This window comes from Dermacentor variabilis, chromosome 11 (genome assembly GCF_050947875.1).
Source record: "Dermacentor variabilis isolate Ectoservices chromosome 11, ASM5094787v1, whole genome shotgun sequence".
In the NCBI taxonomy this organism is placed as follows: Eukaryota; Metazoa; Arthropoda; class Arachnida; order Ixodida; family Ixodidae; genus Dermacentor; species Dermacentor variabilis.
Window position 1 is genome coordinate 117,973,929 of NC_134578.1, and position 10,037 is coordinate 117,983,965.

Consider the following 10,037-nt stretch of genomic DNA (forward strand, 5'->3'; position numbering starts at 1 on the left):
TGCGTTGCATAATGCCGGTTCCCGAAAGTCAGCTTCGCCTCTGCACAGAAATGTTACACGGTGAAGCATACGCAGAAGTATTGCAGTGAAGCATAACAAGCGTGGGAAGGGGCTATTGGCACGGAACACAGTATGCATTCCTTAATTATACGCGCGTGCGCCCTGTATTTCCTGTCACAGTACGAGCGCCGATATGGCTAATATGTGTACCGACAGGCCTTCAGAGCGTTTTCGAACGTGCCTGTCGCTGTTTGAGCCCCTAAGGGCAGTAAATGATACGCATTTATTTTTTTCCAACTGGCCGATTTTTCGAACGTTTTCCCGACCCCTGGGGAGTTCTAAAAATCGGTCGTGGACTGTGCAACTGGCCAAGATGCTTCAAATGGTCCCTGGGGTGAACGAATAGCAGAAGGAGGACAAGAACAGAATTGATGTATGCATTGAGGAATAAACGGGAAAGGAAGCTTGCTGCCGCCGTTTTGAAGAAGTTCGAGCTCAAAAAACAAAATATTGGCTGATGCCGAGATGCAGGTGTCCCTCATCCAAACCAAAATAAACTCTTTAAAGCAGTGAAACACAACACTCAGGCGTCGTGCGCGGGCTGAGAGTATGTCAAGACAGTTGAGGTTGACTTACGAGCGGTTGAGAAAGAATCTCAATTGTGACAGAGTTCGGGCCTCATACCACATGAGCTTGCTATCAGCTGATATAAATAGGTCATATTCGAATATATTTGCTTCCATGTGCATCTCCTTTTTATTCGTATTTCTGAATGTCCGACTTCATTTGCAATATTTTTCTAAGACACTTTATTTGCTGTGCATTTTACTAACCCCTGCCTTCTATTGTCTTTTTGAATAACATAAGCACTACTTCTTAGTATTCAAATTGGATTAAGTCGCTTTTTAATTTTTTTCATGTGCTTACTAGAGAGTGGCATCATCAGGCGATATTGTTTCAGCCCGTCTTGACATAAAACATAGTTCTGCATAACTCAGGGAAGTGTGCAACGGCACTCAGGGAAAACCTGGAATACTCAAGGAATTTGGAAATGTCAACTTGGTAGACACCCTGTATACTCAATGATTTGATCAAGCTGAAGCGATTTTAATATTCAGTGTTATCCAAAGTGTGGTTCACATATGTGAGCATTTGAATGTGTACTCTGTTTGTACTGAAAACATGGAATAAATAAGAAAAATCCGGCCTGGTCTAGTGGTTCGATTCCCGGCGTCGGAAGTCCGCGGTCTCATGGTGTGACGCTTAGCACTCTGGACTCTGATACCAGCAATCCGTGTTCAAATCTCGGTGAGACCTTTCTTTTTTTTTCTTTTGCTTCTCCCAGTTCACCTACAGTGCTTAGTGAGCGACAGCCGCGCTGCTTGCCCATGTCCGGAATCCGGCGTGGTCTAGTGGTTGGGATACCTGGCTTTCACCCAGGAGGCCCGGGTTCGATTCTCGGCGTCGGAAGTGTGCGGTCTCATGGTGTAACGGTTAGCACTCTGGACTCTGAATCCAGCAATCCGAGTTCAAATCTCGGTGAGACCTTCTTTGCTGCGCCCAGTTCACCTACAGTGCTTAGTGAGCGACAGCCCCGCTGCTTGACTGTGTCTGGAATCCGGCGTGGTCTAGTGGTTAGGATACCTGGCTTTCATCTAGGAGGCCCGGGTTCGATTCCCGGCGTCGGAAGTGTGCGGTCTCATGGTGTAACGGTTAGCACTCTGGACTCTGAGTCCAGCAATCCGAGTTCAAATCACGGTTACACCTTTTTTTCTTCTTTTGCTGCGCCCAGTTCACCACTTCCACTTCCGGCCACCGCAGTGAACGGACGCGGAATGCCTTGCTCGGTAAAGGCGGTTACAGCGGCCCTCGGCCGTGGCACCAGGTGTACGAATAAGCATTACCCGGATTATCAAGTTGTTTTGCCTCATCTGCCTTCAGGTATATCAGTTTTGTACACAGTATTTTTGCATGCGGACGTTAAAACCAGGTCGTATCGGGTCGAGCACTTTCGTGATGCGCTCGCGCGTCTTGCACTGCTGCCGGAAGTGGTGGTGCTTGGCGCCTTCCAAATGAATCATGTATGGGCAGTTACCTTCCGTGATGAAGTTTCGAAGAAAAAGATGCTTGAGGCAGAAGCTTTCAACGTGAAAGACCAACCCTGCGTCGTTTGTGATCCCTGCAACCAAGGCATCAGATTGAAGCTTTATTGGCTGTTGCATTTCGTTCACGACAACGAAGTTCGAGCAGCGTTAGCCGCTTACGGAAAGGTTACAGATATCACCCGCGAAAAGTGGCGAGTACAGGGATGTAATGATAAAGGCTCCACCACCCGTTTGGTGACACTCTTGCCAAAGCCTGGAATTACAGTTGAAGACTTGCCTCATCAGGTGCGCGTGGCGGAAAACTTAGCGCTCGTACATGTACCAGGAAGACCCCCGTTATGCCTTCGGTGCAATGTAACTGGACATATCAGGCGCGAGTGTCGCATACCACGCTGTGCACTCTGCCGAAGATTCGGCCATGACGAACAAGACTGCGTGCGATCCTATGCAGCGGTAACAAGCCCAGTTAAAGGCGACGAGATGGCTGAACACATAATGGGTCATGCTGACGGCGATCCAACATCCCGAGCAACGACCGAAGAACGGGCGGCAGACAGCAGGCCCTCTGAGGCGTCTCCACTTCCAGAAAACTCCACTGGGCCCGGCGGCAGCCAATCTGGCGAGGCAAAGAGCGTGCTGGTTGGGAAGCCGAGTAACGACCAAACGTCAATGAGAGAAAGGACGCAATTTTAGTAAGCGCAGCAGAGACGACCGCGAAAGACGCAACGGAAGGCACTGAGGATGTTGAAATGACAGCAGCCGCGAAAGCAGCTGCAAAGAGGCCTCGCGAGGCCACTGACGGATCTCAAGGATCACCCGAACCAGCGAGTAGTGGCGAGCCGTCACCAAAGACCTCTGTAACGAGGCGACTGGGCCTCAAACCGAAGCCGAAGATACCGCCTGATAGGCGGACGACTTCAACATCGTACCCGACTTAGCGGGGCGCGAAGTGTGTTAAGCCAGCCTGTCCTCATTATAAGACGTTACCTAGCGGGCAAGTAGAATGTGACCTGTGCTGGTTTTTGCTATCACTGCCTGTCCAGATGTGACTACTGTTCCGTCTCTTTGGTAATCCAAAAAATGGCTGTTAATCTGACAGTTCCCCTTTGTGTAGCTACGTTGAATGTGAGGGGTTTCGCATCCCGCAGGAGGCAGCACCAGTTAAGCCGTCTCTTGTTGGAAAATGACATTGACATAATGGCAGTGCAGGAAACCAAAGTAGAAAGCGAAGAGCAAACGGACAGAATGGTTGAACTTTTCAAGGATAGGTATAATGTATGTGTCTCATGCCAGAGGCACTTCAGCGGGTTGCATGATATTTGTTCGAAAGTGCACCGATATTGTAGCGCAATCTGTAAAGTCCAGTGATGATGGAAGGCTACTCGTTATCGACTTTAGCTTTTGTGGCCTCACTTGGCGTGCTATTTGTGTGTATGCACCGAATAACATTAACGAACTCGTAGAATATATAGAAAACCTGAGAACCTGCATGACTTACGAAAGAAACTTAATTTTATTTGGAGACTATAGTTGTGTGTGCAGGCCGCAAGACAGAGCCAACAGATTGACTTACCGCGATAGAAGTGCGACACTGTTAAACGCGCTTGTAAACGAACTTGAGCTAGACGACGTTGGTTGCATTTTTGACGGCGACAAGCACGTACAGGCGCCCAAATCTTTAACTGGCGTGCGCGAGCGGCGGCTTTTCGTGCGTCAGCGCCGTATGACGGGGCGAGGCTGGAAACAGCTTAGCAGACAATGGGCCCAGCTGAGCGCGCTTTGTCCGCATGCGCTTAGCCTCAGACTCTTTCCAGCCGCGCCCCGTCATACGGCGCTGACGCACGGAAAAGTCGCCGCTCGCGCACGCCAGTTAAAGATTTGGGCGCCTGTACAGTATACACACTACCAAGGTGTAAGTCACGCTAGAATAGATCGCATATATGTTCCTGCAGTTGTCATACCACACATTACTACATACAAAGTAAACAACGTCACATTTAGCGATCACTGCTTCGTGATAGCGACACTAGGAACCAAGACAAAAGTGTCGAAGTTTAGTTGGAATTTGTGGAAATTAAACGATACACTGTTGGATGAAGAAATCTTTGTTAAAAAAGTAAAGGAAAAGATAGAGGAAATATGTTCGGTTGAAACTACTAATTTCACAGCGCTTTGGGAGCAATATAAAAATGAAGTAAAGATTACGGCGATTGAACGAGCTTGCGTGCTGCGCAGCATTGAAAAACAGCAAGAGAAAGAACTGAGGAGCACGTTAGATTATATGATTGCGGTTGAGAGTGCTACCCCTGGACACTTTAGCAAGGAAATACGTGACCTTAAAAGTAAGCTTGAAGTGATAGATGAAAAGAAATATCGTGTAGCGATCGTCAGAGCACGGGCTGAAAGACTATGGCTAGGGGAAACGCCTACTAAGCGGGCACTCGGGAAAGAAAAAATTCAAGCAGTAAAAAAAAGAGATAAAAGAAATAAGCTATAAAAACGATGTGACACGTTACAAGGAACTGATAGAGAAAGCGTTTGTTGAATGCTATCAAAAACTGCTAAGCCCAAAAATAAAAGATACAGAAGCTTTTCGAAACGAATTTTTGTCGCTCATGCCAAGGCTAGGCGATGAAGTAAGACAAACGCTTGAACGGCCAATTAGTCTGAATGAAGTAAAACAGGCCATTGATGAACTAAGCACTGGCAAAGCACCTGGGCCTGATGCACTAGGGGCTGCCATTTACAAATGTTTCAAGGAAGAACTGGCACAAGCGTTACATCGCGTGATAAATGAGTGCTATGAACAAAAAAAGCACCTTTATCTTTAAGAAAATGTCATGTAGTACTCAGTCCAAAATCGGATGATCCCAGGAAATTGTTAGCTGTTGAGGCCTATCGACCTATAAGTCTTACGAATGTAGACTATAAAATATTTACAAAGGCGCTAGCCAAGAGATTGCAGAGCGTTATCACACACCTCGTATTACCTCACCAGACATGTGGCATCAAAGGAAGGACAATCTACACAAATATACACACCGCTAGAACTATCTTAGGATCCTGTGACATGACTCAAGACAGCATAGCTATGATACAACTGGATCTTCAGAAAGCATTTGATAGAGTTAATCATGACATACTACAATTATTACTAGGACATTGTAATGTAGGTAGCGTTATCACTGAGGGCATCAAGATGGTGTATGAAGGATGTGCAGTAAACCTTATAATTAACAACACCTTAAGTGAAAACATTCCAGTACTGTCAGGTATAAAACAAGGGTGTGCGTGTTCGTCTCTTCTTTTTGCATTTTGTTTGGAACCCTTATGTTTAAAAATTCGCATAAATAGGATGGTGCATGGTTACTCCTTTTATGCTACTGAAGATGCTGGCATATGCCGATGACATAGCCATATTCTGCAAAGACAAGGACAGTATTAAAGAAGCTGTTAAGGAAGCTACATCGCTCTGTAGTGCTACCGGAAGTGCCACTAGCTGGGATAAATCTCTGGGCATATGGCATGGAAACTGGGGGCAAACGCCGGAGGCGTATGCAAACATGAGATGGACAAGTATTCTTGCTAAATACTTGGGGCTTCCTCTTCAGCATTATGGAAATACTGCAGAATACTGGGCAGAGAGACAGAAAGGCTCAAGGATCAGTCTGAAAATGGGGAGGGCATAACTTTTCTGTTTTCCTGGGCCACAGTCTGTAATGTGTTTTTTGTTGCAAAAGTGTTTTATGTGCTTCAAGTGTTCAGTATGAGCAGAACTTGTGTCCAAAAATTACACAGTGTTTGCCACCTATATATGGAATTCTACCTGGGAACGCACCAGTCGGTCAAACTTGTTCCTTTCGGTGCGACACGGAGGGCTTGGTCTGTGTCATCTATTTTTGAAACAAATAGTTTCAAGGTTTTTCTTTCTGAGAGACCAAAGCGATGTTTTCTTGCGTACTGTTATACACAAGAGGCTGTGTAATCATATCGCGGATTATATTGTGTCATCAAATGCAGATACGCGCGGAAAACTGAGCAGCTTTTTGGCGCGAAATTGTGTCCGCATATCAAGTACTGAAGCCACGGTTTTCCTTAGAATACTTGAGCGCAGTGGCGCGTAAACGATTGTACAAAGGTCTAATTGATGTTTTTTTACCAATACCGTTGTACCGCTCCATCTATCAACTAGGGCCAGAACGAGACGTTTTAAAACGAGTTCGAAAAATGTCAGTAAGAGCGTCATCTAAATCATTCTTTTTCCAACTGCACACGGGTACGCTCGCTGTAAAACCGTGGCTTCAAAGCAAAGGTATCTTTGTCCCATGGGGATTACACTGCCTGATATGTCGAAAGGAGGAAACGATAGAACACATCTTTTTGGACTGTCACGATGCTGTTTTCCTGTGGGACATCCTTAAGCGGACACTTCAGAAAGATTTGCCTTTTGTATCCCATTCTTGCCATGTGAAGATCCAGATGAAATGCCATGCGACATGTTCATGTTACTGTGTTTGCATAGTGTGTGGAAAACGAGGATGGTGGTCAGAAATGCGGATGTCAACGCAAGATCGGTCATGCAAAACTTCAGTGAAAACTGTTTGTACATACGAGATGTTCTCAAAATCCAGAGGGACCCACCGGATTGGATACCTGTTCTTGATAAGCTGGCTTCTCTGAAGCCATTTTCGCTTCACACTCAAGCCATGAAAAGGCTCACGCGTTTTTTTTTTCTTGTACTTGTAAAGGTGTGTTTATGAGTTCTGTGTTTGCAAGAGCCAAACCGGTAAGAAAGAAAAAAAATCCGGCGTGGTTAGGATACCTGGTTTTCACCAAGGAGAGCCGGGTTCGATTCACGGCGTCGGAAGTGTGCGGTCTCATGGTGTAACGGTTAGCACTCTGGACTCTGAATCCAGCAATCCGAGTTCAAATCTGGGTGCGATCTTTTCTTCTTTTGCTTCACCCAGTTCCCCTACAGTGCTTAGTGAGCGACAGCCGCGCCGCTTGACTGTGTCTCGGATCCGGCGTAGTCTAGTGGTTAGGATTCTGCTTCCGGCAGCCGAGTTGAGCGGTCAGCAGAATCATGGGCTCCAGTGGAGCAGCGACAGCGGCCACTTTTGGCCGCTGTCGACGCCTTTATTTTGACGCAACTGCCTAAAGACAAGTGGTGATGAACACCGTCTTATTGCACGGTGGTGTACATGCGAGACCGTACAAGGTGGAAGATTTCAGGGACGCCCTTCTGCCAACGGGCCTGCTGCCTGAAGTGGTATGCATAGGGGCGTACCAGATCAACCACGTCTGGGCAGTGACCCTCAGCGATGCGACTGCTACAAAAAGGATGCTGGACCTTAAGGAACTTCAAGTTAAGGGACGACGGTGCGTCATCGTTGACCCGCAGGATCAGCAGGTGAAGCTAAGGCTTCACTGGCTGCTGTACGGCGTTGCCGACGAGGATGACCGGGCGGCATTCGCGGCTTTCGGCAAGGTGGAGGAGGTGAGCCGGGAGCGGCGGCGCGTCGAAGGCATGGGAACGAAGACCTCAACCACCAGGACCGTCATTCTGATATTGAAAACTGGCGTGAAAGTGGAAGACGTGCCTCATCAGATCCACGTCGGCGGAGAGTGGGCCTAGGTGGTCGTGCCCGGTCGACCGATGCAGTGCCTGCGCTGCCACGGCACGGGACTCGTCCGCCATGAGTGCAGAGTCCCCCGCTGTTCACTATGCAGACGTTTCGGCTACGCTGACGCTGACTGCGTAAAATCTTATGCCACCGTAACAAGCCCAGTAACTTGTGACGTTGCGGCAGAGCACGTCATGAACGTGGCCGAGGCGGAGGACGCTGCTAAAGGAACGCTAGACACGGTCTCGACAGGGACAGCTAGTAGGACGACGACTTTGGCCGTAGACAGCAAGGTGACTCAGGCTACCCTGAAGCCGAGTGGGTCGGCACAGGTCGCAACTGCTATGGGCCAGTCTACGCGGAGCAGTAGTGAAGACCCGCCCGACAACGGCACGACAGCGATGCAGCAGGACGAGGCCGTCCACGACGGCGATCGGACTGCGACTCTTGGTGCCCCAGTCAAGAGCCCCCATGACCAGACTAAGGACCGGAACGAGGGTGCGACCAGCACCAGCGAAGGGCCACCGACAAAGATTCCTCTTGGGAGGCGGATGGGCTTGAAACCGAAGCCGAATGTCCATCCTGAGAGAAAGCCTGTGGAAAAATTGCCGCCCACAAACAACGCCGGGAAGCCGGGAGGTCCAGGAGGCGGCTAGCCGAGGGCTAGTCGTGAGCAGTAAGCACCATGCTCCGGGCCTACTTTTCTCTTTAACTCAGCATGACTCAGATACCGTCTCTTAATATTGCCACTTTAAACGTGAGAGGGTTGGCGGCTAGTCGTAGGCAAAGTCAGGTCCTAAGGTTGGTCACTGACCACGATGTAGACGTAATAGCCGTCCAGGAGACTAAGGCTGAAAGGGAGCAGGAGACCGGGAGCATGGTGCGCCGTTTCACGACTAGGTATTTTGCGGTGGTAAGCCATGCGCTAGGCACGGCTGGGGGGTGCATTGTTTTTCTGAAGAAACTGCCTTCTGAAGGACTGCACGTTCAAGGTATTTTTTCTTGTCAGTCTGGAAGGGTGGTCTTTTGTGATATTGTTTTGTGTGATGTTGAGTTGCGCGTCATATGCGTATACGCGACGAATTCAATAGATGAGCGTGCCCTTTTCTTTTCGACCCTTTCACACTATGTTCGATGCGATAAGCGCGTTATGCTGTTAGGAGACTTTAATCGTGTAATGTGCGCTAGAGACAGAGCCACTAATGCCGGTGTGCGCGACGGAAGCACTGAAGTCTTATCAAAACTAATTAGTGAAAATGAACTCGATGACGTTTTTGAGTGTCTGTAAGGGGGGCGAGACGTGACTTTTACACGTTTTCGGGGCAATAGCCATACGCGATTGGACCGAATCTACATTTCGCTGGATACAATTCCAAGATGCCATGGTTACTGTGTGTGTCGTTCTCAGATCATGGTCTCGTAAAATGTAACATAGGTATAGGGAAACGGAAACATGCGTGGGAGATGTGGAAAATGAATGAATGAATGCCTTGTTGCTAAAAGACCAGTCTTTCTTAAAGGCGGTAGGGGGTGCGAATAATGAAGTACGCAGTGATGTAGCGGGAACAATCGCAGAGAAGTGGGAATGTTTTAAACAAAAGGTTAAAATGAAAGCAATAGGAAGGTCAAGTTATCTCAAATTTGAGATGAAATCGAAGAAAAGGGTTTGCAAAGACTGATTCAACAGCTGATAACGCTTGAACGCAGAAAGCCTGGTGCGTACAAAGCCTATGTGCGAAGCATCAAGGAAAAGTTCGAACAGTTCCACAAGGAGCGTTATCAAGGTACCGTCGTGCGAGCACGAGCAGATGCATTAGCGGCGGCAGACACGCCCAAAGAAAGGGCGCTTGAACTCGAGAAGGCACACTGACGACGAAACCATGTCGATCAGATTTTAATGAACGGCGTTGTTGTTGACGACAATGAGATCATAGGACGCGCCTTCTTTCAGTACTACCAGTCGCTCTTTGCATTTCAGGCAGCGAATGTAGAGTTTAGAACCGATTTTCTTCAGCGGATGCTGAGACTGGGAGCTGACGCCAAATACCGATTAGAAGGCAACATTACCGAGAAGGAAGTCGAAAAGGCAATCGACGATTTGAACTCGGGCAAGTCGCCTATAGGCCTGATGGACTCTGTGCTGGGTTATATAAAGCTTTCAAAAGAGAACTGGCCCCATTATTAGCAGACGTATTTATAGACGCGTACGAGAAGAAACCATTACCCCCTTCCTTTGCAAAAGCGCACACAATACTAATACCTAATAGTGATCAAACAGACAAACTCAGATTCGTGTCATCCTATAGAC

The 10,037-nt window shown here is 48.0% G+C and overlaps 3 non-coding genes across 3 annotated transcripts; all 3 read left to right on the forward strand.

The window, feature by feature from the left end:
- The first annotated feature begins 1,398 nt into the window (after positions 1-1,398).
- Positions 1,399-1,470, forward strand: TRNAE-UUC (transfer RNA glutamic acid (anticodon UUC)). The gene has a single exon. It is a non-coding gene; the product is annotated as a tRNA-Glu (tRNA).
- A 6-nt stretch (positions 1,471-1,476) lies between these two features.
- On the forward strand, positions 1,477-1,548 carry TRNAQ-CUG (transfer RNA glutamine (anticodon CUG)). Its single transcript has one exon. It is a non-coding gene; the product is annotated as a tRNA-Gln (tRNA).
- Positions 1,549-1,617: 69 nt separating this feature from the next.
- On the forward strand, positions 1,618-1,689 carry TRNAE-UUC (transfer RNA glutamic acid (anticodon UUC)). Its single transcript has one exon. It is a non-coding gene; the product is annotated as a tRNA-Glu (tRNA).
- Positions 1,690-10,037: the final 8,348 nt, after the last annotated feature.